Genomic DNA, 20122 nt, shown 5'->3' with positions numbered 1-20122 from the left:
TTAATAACAGACCACAACTGTCACTAACCCTAGATGATTTTTTAATGGGGGATAGTCTATGAGACCCTCATTGCTAATCTGTAAGTGAAAGTAAATAAATACAAACACCGAAAAAAATCTTTATTTGAAATAAAATACAAAAAGCACCCTCTTTCACCACTTTATTAACCCCCAAAACAACCCTGCTGATCCAATGTATTGCACACGAGGTCCTACGATGATTCCAGCTCTGCTACATAGCTGAAGTCACAGAATGCGATTATGGAACATGACCATCTGCTGTGAATTTCAGGCCGAGACTGAGCCGCGTGATCAGCGGTGAAGTCACTCAGATTTTTTGTGGACACAGCTGGAGGTTCCCATGGTCCTCCACTCTCCAACTTAAACTGCGGGTTACCTAACCTCAGGTAAAGTCATTGACCTCACCTCAGAAAACTATTTTTTTTTTGACAAAAGACGTAGATTTGGGGCTGAAAATGTCACACCATATTCCTGCACTCAATCTACAACTTCTAGCAAAAAAAAAATCACTTCACTACCTCCTCATACCACATGCAGTTTTGATGCGTTTTTGCCAGGAGGTATAGATTGGATGCATAAACATGGTGTGAAAGTTTCATCACCAAATCTACATTTTTTAGCCCAAAAATGCTAAGAAAAGTTATTGGTGCAATTTTGGTGCAGTTTTCCGCAAGGAGGTGCAAATTTGGTGCTGAAATGTCTGCACCAGACTTCAGCACCAAATTTGCACCTTCTGGCAGAAAAAAACTTTTTGTTATGCATTTTTGGGCCAAGAGATGCAAATTTGGTAATGAAATTTTAACACCATATTCATTCACCCCATTTATACCTGCAGGTGAGTTCACTGAATTTAATGAGGTCACCTGAGGTCCTCTGAGGTCAGGTTACCTGCGGTCACAGGTGGAGGACCATGGGAACCTCCAGCTGTGACCACAACTAACCTGAGTGACATCTTCGCTGATCTATGCAGCTCATTCATTCTCTGCCTGGAGCTCACAGATGTTCCATGATCGCGCTCTTTCAGTTCAGATGTAGCAGATCTGGAATCGTCTTTGGACCTTGTGTGGATTACGTCAGACCTGCAGGGATGTTTTTGGGTTAATAAAGGAGTGAAAGAGGGGTTTTTTGTATTTTATTTCAAATAAAGGATTTTCCGGTGTTTGTATTTATTTACTTCCACTTACAGATTAGAAATGGAGGGACTCATAGACCCTCCCCATTACTAATCTAAGGCTTAGTAACAGCGGTGCTCTATTAACCCCTTATTATCCTAATTGCCACCACACCAGGGCAATCAGGAAGAGCCGTGTAAAGTGCTAGGATTGTCGCATCTAATGGATGCGATAATTATGGGCAGCTGCAGGCTGCTATTTTTAGGCTGGCGAGCAGCCAGATAAGAATGGGTCTCCCCAGCCTGAAAATACCAACCCCAGCTGTTGGGCTTTATCTTGGCTGGGTATAAAAATTGGGGGGACTGCACATTGGTTTTCTAAATTATTTATTTAAATAATTTAAAAAAATAAATAAAAAGCCACATGTAGTTCCTCCTATTTTTATATACAGCCAAGATTAATGCACTGCTGGGGGCTACAGCCTGAAGTCGTATGCTTTATCAGTGCTAGGTATCATAATATGCGTGGACCCTATGACAATTGTTAATGAGTTAAATGCTGCAAAAAATGCAACATGTCAAAATAGCCATACTAGCCGAGCCATGACTCACCATATTTCCTCATCATCTATGACTACAGTAGATGATATAGTACAGGAGTAAATAAACCTGTACCCATCTGTAGTCAAATCAAAATCAAATCTTTATTTTTATATAGCGCTAACATATTCCGCAGCGCTTTACATACATCAGGAACACTGTCCCCATTGGGGCTCACAATCTAAAGTAGTCATGGGTAAATGTAATTTTATCACTTTACTACCTTATCTGGGCATGTGTTATGTGTGACATGGTCAGACACATCCTGTTTAATTTATGAAGAATGGATTCTCAAATTCACAAAGCCTATTTGGACAATGCAGGAACTGGCAAAAATTAGAAGGAAGAGGAACTCTAATATACCCTATATTCGACATAAAGGAGGGCCTCATGCACATTCTGTTAAAAGTGTTAGATAGTGATACTCATAAATAGAGATGAGCGAACCGGTCCCGGTTCGGCTCGAGGTCGGCTCGCCGAACGGAGGTCCCGTTCGAGTTCGGCTCGTCGAACGTTCGACGAACCGAACTCGAACTGCATAGGAAACAATGGCAGGCAATCACAAACACATAAAAACACCTAGAAAACACCCTCAAAGGTGTCCAAAAGGTGACAAACAACTCAAACACATGGGAAAGTGACAAGGACATATACTCATGCGAAAACAAAAGAGCTGGACAAGGAAAAAGAGAAGGACACACAGATATATGAGTATATGCAAGGAAACATCGATTCCATTATTGTGCAACTTGAGCCCTGCTCATTTTAGGCTTCCAATCTGGATAAATTGCCTGAGCTCGCCACGTACGCCTTGGGGATCTTGTCGTGTCCTGCAGCCAGCGTTCTCTCGGAACCTGTCTTCAGTGCTGCTGGGGGTCTGCTGGCAGATAAGCACACGTGTCTGTCCACTGACAATGTGGACATGGCTCTCAGAGGACTTTTCTTCCCCTGGGTCAGCCAGGGGACGGGAAAGGCACGCGTATTTTTGAGAGTGCTTCATGCAAAGCATCTTTTTCTTTTTCAAAAGGGGGCTCAACCGATGCCAGTCAAGTGGGGTGTGTGTGGCCCAATTAGTGGCAACGAGGGAGACTGTGGTTGGAGTCCCCTCGCTGTGTTTCTAAAAGAACCAAAATGAACAAATCATGGCTCTAAGAGGACTTTTCTTCCCCTGGGTCAGCCAGGGGATGGGAAAAGCACGAGTATTTTTGAGAGTGCTTCATGCAAAGCATCTTTTTCTTTTTCAAAAGGGGGCTCAACCGATGCCAGTCAAGTGGGGTGTGTGTGGCCCTGTTAGTGGAAACGAGGGAGACTGTGGTTGGAGTCCCCTCGCTGTGTTTCTAAAAGAACCAAGATGAACAAGTCATGGCTCTCAGAGGACTTTTCTTCCACTGGGTCAGCCAGGGGACGGGAAAGGCACGCGTATTTTTGAGAGTGCTTCATGCAAAGCATCTTTTTCTTTTTCAAAAGGGGGCTCAACCGATGCCAGTCAAGTGGGGTGTGTGTGGCCCAATTAGTGGCAACGAGGGAGACTGTGGTTGGAGTCCCCTCGCTGTGTTTCTAAAAGAACAAAAATGAACAAATCATGGCTCTCAGAGGACTTTTCTTCCCCTGGGTCAGCCAGGGGACGGGAAAGGCACGCGTATTTTTGAGAGTGCTTCATGCAAAGCATCTTTTTCTTTTTCAAAAGGGGGCTCAACCGATGCCAGTCAAGTGGGGTGTGTGTGGCCCAGTTAGTGGAAACGAGGGAGACTGTGGTTGGAGTCCCCTCGCTGTGTTTCTAAAAGAACCAAGATGAACAAGTCATGGCTCTCAGAGGACTTTTCTTCCCCTGGGTCAGCCAGGGGACGGGAAAGGCACGCGTATTTTTGAGAGTGCTTCATGCAAAGCATCTTTTTCTTTTTCAAAAGGGGGCTCAACCGATGCCAGTCAAGTGGGGTGTGTGTGGCCCAATTAGTGGCAACAAGGGAGACTGTGGTTGGAGTCCCCTCGCTGTGTTTCTAAAAGAACCAAAATAAACAAATCATGGCTCTCAGAGGACTTTTCTTCCCCTGGGTCAGCCAGGGGACGGGAAAGGCACACGTATTTTTGAGAGTGCTTCATGCAAAGCATCTTTTTCTTTTTCAAAAGGGGGCTCAACCGATGCCAGTCAAGTGGGGTGTGTGTGGCCCAGTTAGTGGAAACGAGGGAGACTGTGGTTGGAGTCCCCTCGCTGTGTTTCTAAAAGAACCAAGATGAACAAGTCATGGCTCTCAGAGGACTTTTCTTCCCCTGGGTCAGCCAGGGGACGGGAAAGGCACGCGTATTTTTGAGAGTGCTTCATGCAAAGCATCTTTTTCTTTTTCAAAAGGGGGCTCAACCGATGCCAGTCAAGTGGGGTGTGTGTGGCCCAGTTAGTGGCAACGAGGGAGACTGTGGTTGGAGTCCCCTCGCTGTGTTTCTAAAAGAACCAAAATGAACAAATCATGGCTCTCAGAGGACTTTTCTTCCCCTGGGTCAGCCAGGGGACGGGAAAGGCACGCGTATTTTTGAGAGTGCTTCATGCAAAGCATCTTTTTCTTTTTCAAAAGGGGGCTCAACCGATGCCAGTCAAGTGGGGTGTGTGTGGCCCAATTAGTGGCAACAAGGGAGACTGTGGTTGGAGTCCCCTCGCTGTGTTTCTAAAAGAACCAAAATAAACAAATCATGGCTCTCAGAGGACTTTTCTTCCCCTGGGTCAGCCAGGGGACGGGAAAGGCACACGTATTTTTGAGAGTGCTTCATGCAAAGCATCTTTTTCTTTTTCAAAAGGGGGCTCAACCGATGCCAGTCAAGTGGGGTGTGTGTGGCCCAGTTAGTGGAAACGAGGGAGACTGTGGTTGGAGTCCCCTCGCTGTGTTTCTAAAAGAACCAAGATGAACAAGTCATGGCTCTCAGAGGACTTTTCTTCCCCTGGGTCAGCCAGGGGACGGGAAAGGCACGCGTATTTTTGAGAGTGCTTCATGCAAAGCATCTTTTTCTTTTTCAAAAGGGGGTTCAACCGATGCCAGTCAAGTGGGGTGTGTGTGGCCCAATTAGTGGCAACGAGGGAGACTGTGGTTGGAGTCCCCTCGCTGTGTTTCTAAAAGAACCAAAATGAACAAATCATGGCTCTCAGAGGACTTTTCTTCCCCTGGGTCAGCCAGGGGACGGGAAAGGCACGCATATTTTTGAGAGTGCTTCATGCAAAGCATCTTTTTCTTTTTCAAAAGGGGGCTCAACCGATGCCAGTCAAGTGGGGTGTGTGTGGCCCAGTTAGTGGAAACGAGGGAGACTGTGGTTGGAGTCCCCTCGCTGTGTTTCTAAAAGAACCAAGATGAACAAGTCATGGCTCTCAGAGGACTTTTCTTCCCCTGGGTCAGCCAGGGGACGGGAAAGGCACGCGTATTTTTGAGAGTGCTTCATGCAAAGCATCTTTTTCTTTTTCAAAAGGGGGCTCAACCGATGCCAGTCAAGTGGGGTGTGTGTGGCCCAATTAGTGGCAACGAGGGAGACTGTGGTTGGAGTCCCCTCGCTGTGTTTCTAAAAGAACCAAAATGAACGAATCATGGCTCTCAGAGGACTTTTCTTCCCCTGGGTCAGCCAGGGGACGGGAAAGGCACGCGTATTTTTGAGAGTGCTTCATGCAAAGCATTTTTTTCTTTTTCAAAAGGGGACTCAACCGATGCCAGTCAAGTGGGGTGTGTGTGGCCCAATTAGTGGCAACGAGGGAGACTGTGGTTGGAGTCCCCTCGCTGTGTTTCTAAAAGAACCAAAATGAACAAATCATGGCTCTCAGAGGACTTTTCTTCCCCTGGGTCAGCCAGGGGACGGGAAAGGCACGCGTATTTTTGAGAGTGCTTCATGCAAAGCATCTTTTTCTTTTTCAAAAGGGGGCTCAACCGATGCCAGTCAAGTGGGGTGTGTGTGGCCCAGTTAGTGGAAACGAGGGAGACTGTGGTTGGAGTCCCCTCGCTGTGTTTCTAAAAGAACCAAGATGAACAAGTCATGGCTCTCAGAGGACTTTTCTTCCCCTGGGTCAGCCAGGGGACGGGAAAGGCACGCGTATTTTTGAGAGTGCTTCATGCAAAGCATCTTTTTCTTTTTCAAAAGGGGGCTCAACCGATGCCAGTCAAGTGGGGTGTGTGTGGCCCAATTAGTGGCAACGAGGGAGACTGTGGTTGGAGTCCCCTCGCTGTGTTTCTAAAAGAACAAAAATGAACAAATCATGGCTCTCAGAGGACTTTTCTTCCCCTGGGTCAGCCAGGGGACGGGAATGGCACGCGTATTTTTGAGAGTGCTTCATGCAAAGCATCTTTTTTTTCAAAAGGGGGCTCAACCGATGCCAGTCAAGTGGGGTGTGTGTGGCCCAATTAGTGGCAACGAGGGAGACTGTGGTTGGAGTCCCCTCGCTGTGTTTCGAAAAGAACCAAAATGAACAAATCATGGCTCTCAGAGGACTTTTCTTCCCCTGGGTCAGCCAGGGGACGGGAAAGGCACGTGTATTTTTGAGAGTGCTTCATGCAAAGCATCTTTTTCTTTTTCAAAAGGGGGCTCAACCGATGCCAGTCAAGTGGGGTGTGTGTGGACCAGTTAGTGGAAACGAGGGAGACTGTGGTTGGAGTCCCCTCGCTGTGTTTCTAAAAGAACAAAAATGAACAAATCATGGCTCTCAGAGGACTTTTCTTCCCCTGGGTAAGCCAGGGGACGGGAAAGGCACGCGTATTTTTGAGAGTGCTTCATGCAAAGCATCTTTTTCTTTTTCAAAAGGGGGCTCAACCGATGCCAGTCAAGTGGGGTGTGTGTGGCCCAGTTAGTGGAAACGAGGGAGACTGTGGTTGGAGTCCCCTCGCTGTGTTTCTAAAAGAACCAAGATGAACAAGTCATGGCTCTCAGAGGACTTTTCTTCCCCTGGGTCAGCCAGGGGACGGGAAAGGCACGCGTATTTTTGAGAGTGCTTCATGCAAAGCATCTTTTTCTTTTTCAAAAGGGGGCTCAACCGATGCCAGTCAAGTGGGGTGTGTGTGGCCCAATTAGTGGCAACAAGGGAGAATGTGGTTGGAGTCCCCTCGCTGTGTTTCTAAAAGAACCAAAATAAACAAATCATGGCTCTCAGAGGACTTTTCTTCCCCTGGGTCAGCCAGGGGACGGGAAAGGCACACGTATTTTTGAGAGTGCTTCATGCAAAGCATCTTTTTCTTTTTCAAAAGGGGGCTCAACCGATGCCAGTCAAGTGGGGTGTGTGTGGCCCAGTTAGTGGAAACGAGGGAGACTGTGGTTGGAGTCCCCTCGCTGTGTTTCTAAAAGAACCAAGATGAACAAGTCATGGCTCTCAGAGGACTTTTCTTCCCTTGGGTCAGCCAGGGGACGGGAAAGGCACGCGTATTTTTGAGAGTGCTTCATGCAAAGCATCTTTTTCTTTTTCAAAAGGGGGCTCAACCGATGCCAGTCAAGTGGGGTGTGTGTGGCCCAATTAGTGGCAACGAGGGAGACTGTGGTTGGAGTCCCCTCGCTGTGTTTCTAAAAGAACCAAAATGAACAAATCATGGCTCTCAGAGGACTTTTCTTCCCCTGGGTCAGCCAGGGGACGGGAAAGGCACGCGTATTTTTGAGAGTGCTTCATGCAAAGCATCTTTTTCTTTTTCAAAAGGGGGCTCAACCGATGCCAGTCAAGTGGGGTGTGTGTGGCCCAATTAGTGGCAACAAGGGAGACTGTGGTTGGAGTCCCCTCGCTGTGTTTCTAAAAGAACCAAAATAAACAAATCATGGCTCTCAGAGGACTTTTCTTCCCCTGGGTCAGCCAGGGGACGGGAAAGGCACACGTATTTTTGAGAGTGCTTCATGCAAAGCATCTTTTTCTTTTTCAAAAGGGGGCTCAACCGATGCCAGTCAAGTGGGGTGTGTGTGGCCCAGTTAGTGGAAACGAGGGAGACTGTGGTTGGAGTCCCCTCGCTGTGTTTCTAAAAGAACCAAGATGAACAAGTCATGGCTCTCAGAGGACTTTTCTTCCCCTGGGTCAGCCAGGGGACGGGAAAGGCACGCGTATTTTTGAGAGTGCTTCATGCAAAGCATCTTTTTCTTTTTCAAAAGGGGGCTCAACCGATGCCAGTCAAGTGGGGTGTGTGTGGCCCAATTAGTGGCAACGAGGGAGACTGTGGTTGGAGTCCCCTCGCTGTGTTTCTAAAAAAACCAAAATGAACAAATCATGGCTCTCAGAGGACTTTTCTTCCCCTGGGTCAGCCAGGGGACGGGAAAGGCACGCGTATTTTTGAGAGTGCTTCATGCAAAGCATCTTTTTCTTTTTCAAAAGGGGGCTCAACCGATGCCAGTCAAGTGGGGTGTGTGTGGCCCAGTTAGTGGAAACGAGGGAGACTGTGGTTGGAGTCCCCTCGCTGTGTTTCTAAAAGAACCAAGATGAACAAGTCATGGCTCTCAGAGGACTTTTCTTCCTCTGGGTCAGCCAGGGGACGGGAAAGGCACGCGTATTTTTGAGAGTGCTTCATGCAAAGCATCTTTTTCTTTTTCAAAAGGGGGCTCAACCGATGCCAGTCAAGTGGGGTGTGTGTGGCCCAATTAGTGGCAACGAGGGAGACTGTGGTTGGAGTCCCCTCGCTGTGTTTCTAAAAGAACCAAAATGAACAAATCATGGCTCTCAGAGGACTTTTCTTCCCCTGGGTCAGCCAGGGGACGGGAAAGGCACGCGTATTTTTGAGAGTGCTTCATGCAAAGCATCTTTTTCTTTTTCAAAAGGGGGCTCAACCGATGCCAGTCAAGTGGGGTGTGTGTGGCCCAATTAGTGGCAACGAGGGAGACTGTGGTTGGAGTCCCCTCGCTGTGTTTCTAAAAGAACCAAAATGAACAAATCATGGCTCTCAGAGGACTTTTCTTCCCCTGGGTCAGCCAGGGGACGGGAAAGGCACGCGTATTTTTAAAAGTGCTTCATGCAAAGCATCTTTTTCTTTTTCAAAAGGGGGCTCAACCGATGCCAGTCAAGTGGGGTGTGTGTGGCCCAGTTAGTGGAAACGAGGGAGACTGTGGTTGGAGTCCCCTCGCTGTGTTTCTAAAAGAACCAAGATGAACAAGTCATGGCTCTCAGAGGACTTTTCTTCCCCTGGGTCAGCCAGGGGACGGGAAAGGCACGCGTATTTTTGAGAGTGCTTCATGCAAAGCATCTTTTTCTTTTTCAAAAGGGGGCTCAACCGATGCCAGTCAAGTGGGGTGTGTGTGGCCCAATTAGTGGCAACGAGGGAGACTGTGGTTGGAGTCCCCTCGCTGTGTTTCTAAAAGAACAAAAATGAACAAATCATGGCTCTCAGAGGACTTTTCTTCCCCTGGGTCAGCCAGGGGACGGGAATGGCACGCGTATTTTTGAGAGTGCTTCATGCAAAGCATCTTTTTTTTCAAAAGGGGGCTCAACCGATGCCAGTCAAGTGGGGTGTGTGTGGCCCAATTAGTGGCAACGAGGGAGACTGTGGTTGGAGTCCCCTCGCTGTGTTTCGAAAAGAACCAAAATGAACAAATCATGGCTCTCAGAGGACTTTTCTTCCCCTGGGTAAGCCAGGGGACGGGAAAGGCACGCGTATTTTTGAGAGTGCTTCATGCAAAGCATCTTTTTCTTTTTCAAAAGGGGGCTCAACCGATGCCAGTCAAGTGGGGTGTGTGTGGCCCAGTTAGTGGAAACGAGGGAGACTGTGGTTGGAGTCCCCTCACTGTGTTTCTAAAAGAACCAAGATGAACAAGTCATGGCTCTCAGAGGACTTTTCTTCCCCTGGGTCAGCCAGGGGACGGGAAAGGCACGCGTATTTTTGAGAGTGCTTCATGCAAAGCATCTTTTTCTTTTTCAAAAGGGGGCTCAACCGATGCCAGTCAAGTGGGGTGTGTGTGGCCCAATTAGTGGCAACGAGGGAGACTGTGGTTGGAGTACCCTCGCTGTGTTTCTAAAGGAACCAAAATGAACAAATCATGGCTCTCAGAGGACTTTTCTTCCCCTGGGTCAGCCAGGGGACGGGAAAGGCACGCGTATTTTTGAGAGTGCTTCATGCAAAGCATCTTTTTCTTTTTCAAAAGGGGGCTCAACCGATGCCAGTCAAGTGGGGTGTGTGTGGCCCAATTAGTGGCAACGAGGGAGACTGTGGTTGGAGTCCCCTCGATGTGTTTCTAAAAGAACCAAAATGAACAAATCATGGCTCTCAGAGGACTTTTCTTCCCCTGGGTCAACCAGGGGACGGGAAAGGCACACGTATTTTTGAGAGTGCTTCATGCAAAGCATCTTTTTCTTTTTCAAAAGGGGGCTCAACCGATGCTAGTCAAGTGGGGTGTGTGTGGCCCAGTTAGTGGCAACGAGGGAGACTGTGGTTGGAGTCCCCTCGCTGTGTTTCTAAAAGAACCAAGATGAACAAGTCATGGCTCTCAGAGGACTTTTCTTCCCCTGGGTCAGCCAGGGGACGGGAAAGGCACACGTATTTTTGAGAGTGCTTCATGCAAAGCATCTTTTTCTTTTTCAAAAGGGGGCTCAACCGATGCCAGTCAAGTGGGGTGTGTGTGGCCCAATTAGTGGCAACGAGGGAGACTGTGGTTGGAGTCCCCTCGCTGTGTTTCTAAAAGAACAAAAATGAACAAATCATGGCTCTCAGAGGAATTTTCTTCCCCTGGGTCAGCCAGGGGACGGGAAAGGCACGCGTATTTTTGAGAGTGCTTCATGCAAAGCATCTTTTTCTTTTTCAAAAGGGGGCTCAACCGATGCCAGTCAAGTGGGGTGTGTGTGGCCCAGTTAGTGGAAACGAGGGAGACTGTGGTTGGAGTCCCCTCGCTGTGTTTCTAAAAGAACCAAGATGAACAAGTCATGACTCTCAGAGGACTTTTCTTCCCCTGGGTCAGCCAGGGGACGGGAAAGGCACGCGTATTTTTGAGAGTGCTTCATGCAAAGCATCTTTTTCTTTTTCAAAAGGGGGCTCAACCGATGCCAGTCAAGTGGGGTGTGTGTGGCCCAATTAGTGGCAACGAGGGAGACTGTGGTTGGAGTCCCCTCGCTGTGTTTCTAAAAGAACCAAATTGAACAAATCATGGCTCTCAGAGGACTTTTCTTCCCCTGGGTCAGCCAGGGGACGGGAAAGGCACGCGTATTTTTGAGAGTGCTTCATGCAAAGCATCTTTTTCTTTTTCAAAAGGGGGCTCAACCGATGCCAGTCAAGTGGGGTGTGTGTGGCCCAATTAGTGGCAACAAGGGAGACTGTGGTTGGAGTCCCCTCGCTGTGTTTCTAAAAGAACCAAAATGAACAAATCATGACTCTCAGAGGACTTTTCTTCCCCTGGGTCAGTCAGGGGACGGGAAAGGCACACGTATTTTTGAGAGTGCTTCATGCAAAGCATCTTTTTCTTTTTCAAAAGGGGGCTCAACCGATGCAAGTCAAGTGGGGTGTGTGTGGCCCAGTTAGTGGAAACGAGGGAGACTGTGGTTGGAGTCCCCTCGCTGTGTTTCTAAAAGAACCAAGATGAACAAGTCATGGCTCTCAGAGGACTTTTCTTCCCCTGGGTCAGCCAGGGGACGGGAAAGGCACGCGTATTTTTGAGAGTGCTTCATGCAAAGCATCTTTTTCTTTTTCAAAAGGGGGCTCAACCGATGCCAGTCAAGTGGGGTGTGTGTGGCCCAATTAGTGGCAACGAGGGAGACTGTGGTTGGAGTCCCCTCGCTGTGTTTCTAAAAGAACCAAAATGAACAAATCATGGCTCTCAGAGGACTTTTCTTCCCCTGGGTCAGCCAGGGGACGGGAAAGGCACGCGTATTTTTGAGAGTGCTTCATGCAAAGCATCTTTTTCTTTTTCAAAAGGGGGCTCAACCGATGCCAGTCAAGTGGGGTGTGTGTGGCCCAATTAGTGGCAACAAGGGAGACTGTGGTTGGAGTCCCCTCGCTGTGTTTCTAAAAGAACCAAAATAAACAAATCATGGCTCTCAGAGGACTTTTCTTCCCCTGGGTCAGCCAGGGGACGGGAAAAGCACACGTATTTTTGAGAGTGCTTCATGCAAAGCATCTTTTTCTTTTTCAAAAGGGGGCTCAACCGATGCCAGTCAAGTGGGGTGTGTGTGGCCCAGTTAGTGGAAACGAGGGAGACTGTGGTTGGAGTCCCCTCGCTGTGTTTCTAAAAGAACCAAGATGAACAAGTCATGGCTCTCAGAGGACTTTTCTTCCCCTGGGTCAGCCAGGGGACGGGAAAGGCACGCGTATTTTTGAGAGTGCTTCATGCAAAGCATCTTTTTCTTTTTCAAAAGGGGGCTCAACCGATGCCAGTCAAGTGGGGTGTGTGTGGCCCAATTAGTGGCAACGAGGGAGACTGTGGTTGGAGTCCCCTCGCTGTGTTTCTAAAAGAACCAAAATGAACAAATCATGGCTCTCAGAGGACTTTTCTTCCCCTGGGTCAGCCAGGGGACGGGAAAGGCACGCGTATTTTTGAGAGTGCTTCATGCAAAGCATCTTTTTCTTTTTCAAAAGGGGGCTCAACCGATGCCAGTCAAGTGGGGTGTGTGTGGCCCAGTTAGTGGAAACGAGGGAGACTGTGGTTGGAGTCCCCTCGCTGTGTTTCTAAAAGAACCAAAATGAACAAATCATGGCTCTCAGAGGACTTTTCTTCCCCTGGGTAAGCCAGGGGACGGGAAAGGCACGCGTATTTTTGAGAGTGCTTCATGCAAAGCATCTTTTTCTTTTTCAAAAGGGGGCTCAACCGATGCCAGTCAAGTGGGGTGTGTGTGGCCCAGTTAGTGGAAACGAGGGAGACTGTGGTTGGAGTCCCCTCACTGTGTTTCTAAAAGAACCAAGATGAACAAGTCATGGCTCTCAGAGGACTTTTCTTCCCCTGGGTCAGCCAGGGGACGGGAAAGGCACGCGTATTTTTGAGAGTGCTTCATGCAAAGCATCTTTTTCTTTTTCAAAAGGGGGCTCAACCGATGCCAGTCAAGTGGGGTGTGTGTGGCCCAATTAGTGGCAACGAGGGAGACTGTGGTTGGAGTACCCTCGCTGTGTTTCTAAAGGAACCAAAATGAACAAATCATGGCTCTCAGAGGACTTTTCTTCCCCTGGGTCAGCCAGGGGACGGGAAAGGCACGCGTATTTTTGAGAGTGCTTCATGCAAAGCATCTTTTTCTTTTTCAAAAGGGGGCTCAACCGATGCCAGTCAAGTGGGGTGTGTGTGGCCCAATTAGTGGCAACGAGGGAGACTGTGGTTGGAGTCCCCTCGATGTGTTTCTAAAAGAACCAAAATGAACAAATCATGGCTCTCAGAGGACTTTTCTTCCCCTGGGTCAACCAGGGGACGGGAAAGGCACACGTATTTTTGAGAGTGCTTCATGCAAAGCATCTTTTTCTTTTTCAAAAGGGGGCTCAACCGATGCTAGTCAAGTGGGGTGTGTGTGGCCCAGTTAGTGGCAACGAGGGAGACTGTGGTTGGAGTCCCCTCGCTGTGTTTCTAAAAGAACCAAGATGAACAAGTCATGGCTCTCAGAGGACTTTTCTTCCCCTGGGTCAGCCAGGGGACGGGAAAGGCACACGTATTTTTGAGAGTGCTTCATGCAAAGCATCTTTTTCTTTTTCAAAAGGGGGCTCAACCGATGCCAGTCAAGTGGGGTGTGTGTGGCCCAGTTAGTGGAAACGAGGGAGACTGTGGTTGGAGTCCCCTCGCTGTGTTTCTAAAAGAACCAAGATGAACAAGTCATGGCTATCAGAGGACTTTTCTTCCACTGGGTCAGCCAGGGGACGGGAAAGGCACGCGTATTTTTGAGAGTGCTTCATGCAAAGCATCTTTTTCTTTTTCAAAAGGGGGCTCAACCGATGCCAGTCAAGTGGGGTGTGTGTGGCCCAATAAGTGGCAACGAGGGAGACTGTGGTTGGAGTCCCCTCGCTGTGTTTCTAAAAGAACAAAATTGAACAAATCATGGCTCTCAGAGGAATTTTCTTCCCCTGGGTCAGCCAGGGGACGGGAAAGGCACGCGTATTTTTGAGAGTGCTTCATGCAAAGCATCTTTTTCTTTTTCAAAAGGGGGCTCAACCGATGCCAGTCAAGTGGGGTGTGTGTGGCCCAGTTAGTGGAAACGAGGGAGACTGTGGTTGGAGTCCCCTCGCTGTGTTTCTAAAAGAACCAAGATGAACAAGTCATGACTCTCAGAGGACTTTTCTTCCCCTGGGTCAGCCAGGGGACGGGAAAGGCACGCGTATTTTTGAGAGTGCTTCATGCAAAGCATCTTTTTCTTTTTCAAAAGGGGGCTCAACCGATGCCAGTCAAGTGGGGTGTGTGTGGCCCAATTAGTGGCAACGAGGGAGACTGTGGTTGGAGTCCCCTCGCTGTGTTTCTAAAAGAACCAAAATGAACAAATCATGGCTCTCAGAGGACTTTTCTTCCCCTGGGTCAGCCAGGGGACGGGAAAGGCACGCGTATTTTTGAGAGTGCTTCATGCAAAGCATCTTTTTCTTTTTCAAAAGGGGGCTCAACCGATGCCAGTCAAGTGGGGTGTGTGTGGCCCAATTAGTGGCAACAAGGGAGACTGTGGTTGGAGTCCCCTCGCTGTGTTTCTAAAAGAACCAAAATGAACAAATCATGACTCTCAGAGGACTTTTCTTCCCCTGGGTCAGTCAGGGGACGGGAAAGGCACACGTATTTTTGAGAGTGCTTCATGCAAAGCATCTTTTTCTTTTTCAAAAGGGGGCTCAACCGATGCCAGTCAAGTGGGGTGTGTGTGGCCCAGTTAGTGGAAACGAGGGAGACTGTGGTTGGAGTCCCCTCGCTGTGTTTCTAAAAGAACCAAGATGAACAAGTCATGGCTCTCAGAGGACTTTTCTTCCCCTGGGTCAGCCAGGGGACGGGAAAGGCACGCGTATTTTTGAGAGTGCTTCATGCAAAGCATCTTTTTCTTTTTCAAAAGGGGGCTCAACCGATGCCAGTCAAGTGGGGTGTGTGTGGCCCAATTAGTGGCAACGAGGGAGACTGTGGTTGGAGTCCCCTCGCTGTGTTTCTAAAAGAACCAAAATGAACAAATCATGGCTCTCAGAGGACTTTTCTTCCCCTGGGTCAGCCAGGGGACGGGAAAGGCACGCGTATTTTTGAGAGTGCTTCATGCAAAGCATCTTTTTCTTTTTCAAAAGGGGGCTCAACCGATGCCAGTCAAGTGGGGTGTGTGTGGCCCAGTTAGTGGAAACGAGGGAGACTGTGGTTGGAGTCCCCTCGCTGTGTTTCTAAAAGAACCAAGATGAACAAGTCATGGCTCTCAGAGGACTTTTCTTCCCCTGGGTCAGCCAGGGGACGGGAAAGGCACGCGTATTTTTGAGAGTGCTTCATGCAAAGCATCTTTTTCTTTTTCAAAAGGGGGCTCAACCGATGCCAGTCAAGTGGGGTGTGTGTGGCCCAATTAGTGGCAACGAGGGAGACTGTGGTTGGAGTCCCCTCGCTGTGTTTCTAAAAGAACCAAAATGAACAAATCATGGCTCTCAGAGGACTTTTCTTCCCCTGGGTCAGCCAGGGGACGGGAAAGGCACGCGTATTTTTGAGAGTGCTTCATGCAAAGCATCTTTTTCTTTTTCAAAAGGGGGCTCAACCGATGCCAGTCAAGTGGGGTGTGTGTGGCCCAATTAGTGGCAACGAGGGAGACTGTGGTTGGAGTCCCCTCGCTGTGTTTCTAAAAGAACCAAAATGAACAAATCATGGCTCTCAGAGGACTTTTCTTCCCCTGGATCAGCCAGGGGACGGGAAAGGCACGCGTATTTTTGAGAGTGCTTCATGCAAAGCATCTTTTTCTTTTTCAAAAGGGGGCTCAACCGATGCCAGTCAAGTGGGGTGTGTGTGGCCCAGTTAGTGGAAACGAGGGAGACTGTGGTTGGAGTCCCCTCGCTGTGTTTCTAAAAGAACCAAGATGAACAAGTCATGGCTCTCAGAGGACTTTTCTTCCCCTGGGTCAGCCAGGGGACGGGAAAGGCACGCGTATTTTTGAGAGTGCTTCATGCAAAGCATCTTTTTCTTTTTCAAAGGGGGCTCAACCGATGCCAGTCAAGTGGGGTATGTGTGGCCCAATTAGTGGCAACGAGGGAGACTGTGGTTGGAGTCCCCTCGCTGTGTTTCTAAAAGAACAAAAATGAACAAATCATGGCTCTCAGAGGACTTTTCTTCCCCTGGGTCAGCCAGGGGACGGGAAAGGCTCGCGTATTTTTGAGAGTGCTTCATGCAAAGCATCTTTTTTTTCAAAAGGGGGCTCAACCGATGCCAGTCAAGTGGGGTGTGTGTGGCCCAATTAGTGGCAATGAGGGAGACTGTGGTTGGAGTCCCCTCGCTGTGTTTCTAAAAGAACCAAAATGAACAAATCATGGCTCTCAGAGGACTTTTCTTCCCCTGGGTCAGCCAGGGGACGGGAAAGGCACGCGTATTTTTGAGAGTGCTTCATGCAAAGCATCTTTTTCTTTTTCAAAAGGGGGCTCAACCGATGCCAGTCAAGTGGGGTGTGTGTGGCCCAGTTAGTGGAAACGAGGGAGACTGTGGTTGGAGTCCCCTCGCTGTGTTTCTAAAAGAACAAAAATGAACAAATCATGGCTCTTAGAGGACTTTTCTTCCCCTGGGTCAGCCAGGGGACGGGAAAGGCACGCGTATTTTTGAGAGTGCTTCATGCAAAGCATCTTTTTCTTTTTCAAAAGGGGGCTCAACCGATGCCAGTCAAGTGGGGTGTGTGTGGCCCAGTTAGTGGAAACGAGGGAGACTGTGGTTGGAGTCCCCTCGCTGTGTTTCTAAAAGAACCAAGATGAACAAGTCATGGCTCTCAGAGGACTTTTCTTCCCCTGGGTCAGCCAGGGGACGGGAAAGGCACGCGTATTTTTGAGAGTGCTTCATGCAAAGCATCTTTTTCTTTTTCAAAAGGGGGCTCAACCGATGCCAGTCAAGTGGGGTGTGTGTGGCCCAATTAGTGGCAACGAGGGAGACTGTGGTTGGAGTACCCTCGCTGTGTTTCTAAAAGAACCAAAATGAACAAATCATGGCTCTCAGAGGACTTTTCTTCCCCTGGGTCAGCCAGGGGACGGGAAAGGCACGCGTATTTTTGAGAGTGCTTCATGCAAAGCATCTTTTTCTTTTTCAAAAGGGGGCTCAACCGATGCCAGTCAAGTGGGGTGTGTGTGGCCCAATTAGTGGCAACGAGGGAGACTGTGGTTGGAGTCCCCTCGCTGTGTTTCTAAAAGAACCAAAATGAACAAATCATGGCTCTCAGAGGACTTTTCTTCCCCTGGGTCAGCCAGGGGACGGGAAAGGCAAACGTATTTTTGAGAGTGCTTCATGCAAAGCATCTTTTTCTTTTTCAAAAGGGGGCTCAACCGATGCCAGTCAAGTGGGGTGTGTGTGGCCCAGTTAGTGGCAACGAGGGAGACTGTGGTTGGAGTCCCCTCGCTGTGTTTCTAAAAGAACCAAGATGAACAAGTCATGGCTCTCAGAGCACTTTTCTTCCCCTGGTTCAGCCAGGGGACGGGAAAGGCACGCGTATTTTTGAGAGTGCTTCATGCAAAGCATCTTTTTCTTTTTCAAAAGTTGGCTCAACCGATGCCAGACAAGTGGGGTGTGTGTGGCCCAATTAGTGGCAACGAGGGAGACTGTGGTTGGAGTCCCCTCGCTGTGTTTCTAAAAGAACCAAAATGAACAAATCATGGCTCTCAGAGGACTTTTCTTCCCCTGGGTCAGCCAGGGGATGGGAAAGGCACGCGTATTTTTGAGAGTGCTTCATGCAAAGCATCTTTTTCTTTTTCAAAAGGGGGCTCAACCGATGCCAGTCAAGTGGGGTGTGTGTGGCCCAGTTAGTGGAAACGAGGGAGACTGTGGTTGGAGTCCCCTCGCTGTGTTTCTAAAAGAACCAAGATGAACAAGTCATGGCTCTCAGAGGACTTTTCTTCCACTGGGTCAGCCAGGGGACGGGAAAGGCACGCGTATTTTTGAGAGTGCTTCATGCAAAGCATCTTTTTCTTTTTCAAAAGGGGGCTCAACCGATGCCAGTCAAGTGGGGTGTGTGTGGCCCAATTAGTGGCAACGAGGGAGACTGTGGTTGGAGTCCCTCGCTGTGTTTCTAAAAGAACAAAAATGAACAAATCATGGCTCTCAGAGGACTTTTCTTCCCCTGGGTCAGCCAGGGGACGGGAAAGGCACGCGTATTTTTGAGAGTGCTTCATGCAAAGCATCTTTTTCTTTTTCAAAAGAGGGCTCAACCGATGCCAGTCAAGTGGGGTGTGTGTGGCCCAGTTAGTGGAAACGAGGGAGACTGTGGTTGGAGTCCCCTCGCTGTGTTTCTAAAAGAACCAAGATGATCAAGTCATGGCTCTCAGAGGACTTTTCTTCCCCTGGGTCAGCCAGGGGACGGGAAAGGCACGCGTATTTTTGAGAGTGCTTCATGCAAAGCATCTTTTTCTTTTTCAAAAGGGGGCTCAACCGATGCCAGTCAAGTGGGGTGTGTGTGGCCCAATTAGTGGCAACGAGGGAGACTGTGGTTGGAGTCCCCTCGCTGTGTTTCTAAAAGAACCAAAATGAACAAATCATGGCTCTCAGAGGACTTTTCTTCCCCTGGGTCAGCCAGGGGATGGGAAAGGCACGCGTATTTTTGAGAGTGCTTCATGCAAAGCATCTTTTTCTTTTTCAAAAGGGGGCTCAACCGATGCCAGTCAAGTGGGGTGTGTGTGGCCCAATTAGTGGCAACAAGGGAGACTGTGGTTGGAGTCCCCTCGCTGTGTTTCTAAAAGAACCAAAATGAACAGATCATGGCTCTCAGAGGACTTTTCTTCCCCTGGGTAAGCCAGGGGACGGGAAAGGCACACGTATTTTTGAGAGTGCTTCATGCAAAGCATCTTTTTCTTTTTCAAAAGGGGGCTCAACCGATGCCAGTCAAGTGGGGTGTGTGTGGCCCAGTTAGTGGAAACGAGGGAGACTGTGGTTGGAGTCCCCTCGCTGTGTTTCTAAAAGAACCAAGATGAACAAGTCATGGCTCTCAGAGGACTTTTCTTCCCCTGGGTCAGCCAGGGGACGGGAAAGGCACGCGTATTTTTGAGAGTGCTTCATGCAAAGCATCTTTTTCTTTTTCAAAAGGGGGCTCAACCGATGCCAGTCAAGTGGGGTGTGTGTGGCCCAATTAGTGGCAACGAGGGAGACTGTGGTTGGAGTCCCCTCGCTGTGTTTCTAAAAGAACCAAAATGAACAAATCATGGCTCTCAGAGGACTTTTCTTCCCCTGGGTCAGCCAGGGGACGGGAAAGGCACGCGTATTTTTGAGAGTGCTTCATGCAAAGCATCTTTTTCTTTTTCAAAAGGGGGCTCAACCGATGCCAGTCAAGTGGGGTGTGTGTGGCCCAGTTAGTGGAAACGAGGGAGACTGTGGTTGGAGTCCCCTCGCTGTGTTTCTAAAAGAACCAAGATGAACAAGTCATGGCTCTCAGAGGACTTTTCTTCCCCTGGGTCAGCCAGGGGACGGGAAAGGCACGCGTATTTTTGAGAGTGCTTCATGCAAAGCATCTTTTTCTTTTTCAAAAGGGGGCTCAACCGATGCCAGTCAAGTGGGGTGTGTGTGGCCCAATTAGTGGCAATGAGGGAGACTGTGGTTGGAGTCCCCTCGCTGTGTTTCTAAAAGAACCAAAATGAACAAATCATGGCTCTCAGAGGACTTTTCTTCCCCTGGGTCAGCCAGGGGACGGGAAAGGCACGCGTATTTTTGAGAGTGCTTCATGCAAAGCATCTTTTTCTTTTTCAAAAGGGGGCTCAACCGATGCCAGTCAAGTGGGGTGTGTGTGGCCCAATTAGTGGCAACGAGGGAGACTGTGGTTGGAGTCCCCTCGCTGTGTTTCTAAAAGAACCAAAATGAACAAATCATGGCTCTCAGAGGACTTTTCTTCCCCTGGGTCAGCCAGGGGACGGGAAAGGCACGCGTATTTTTGAGAGTGCTTCATGCAAAGCATCTTTTTCTTTTTCAAAAGGGGGCTCAACCGATGCCAGTCAAGTGGGGTGTGTGTGGCCCAGTTAGTGGAAACGAGGGAGACTGTGGTTGGAGTCCCCTCGCTGTGTTTCTAAAAGAACCAAGATGAACAAGTCATGGCTCTCAGAGGACTTTTCTTCCCCTGGGTCAGCCAGGGGACGGGAAAGGCACGCGTATTTTTGAGAGTGCTTCATGTAAAGCATCTTTTTCTTTTTCAAAAGGGGGCTCAACCGATGCCAGTCAAGTGGGGTGTGTGTGGCCCAATTAGTGGCAACGAGGGAGACTGTGGTTGGAGTCCCCTCGCTGTGTTTCTAAAAGAACCAAAATGAACAAATCATGGCTCTCAGAGGACTTTTCTTCCCCTGGGTCAGCCAGGGGACGGGAAAGGCACGCGTATTTTTGAGAGTGCTTCATGCAAAGCATCTTTTTCTTTTT

This window comes from Anomaloglossus baeobatrachus, chromosome 1 (assembly GCF_048569485.1).
Source record: "Anomaloglossus baeobatrachus isolate aAnoBae1 chromosome 1, aAnoBae1.hap1, whole genome shotgun sequence".
Taxonomy (NCBI): domain Eukaryota; kingdom Metazoa; phylum Chordata; class Amphibia; order Anura; family Aromobatidae; genus Anomaloglossus; species Anomaloglossus baeobatrachus.
The sequence above is the reverse complement of the archived record's forward strand: the minus strand, read 5'-3'. Positions refer to the sequence as shown.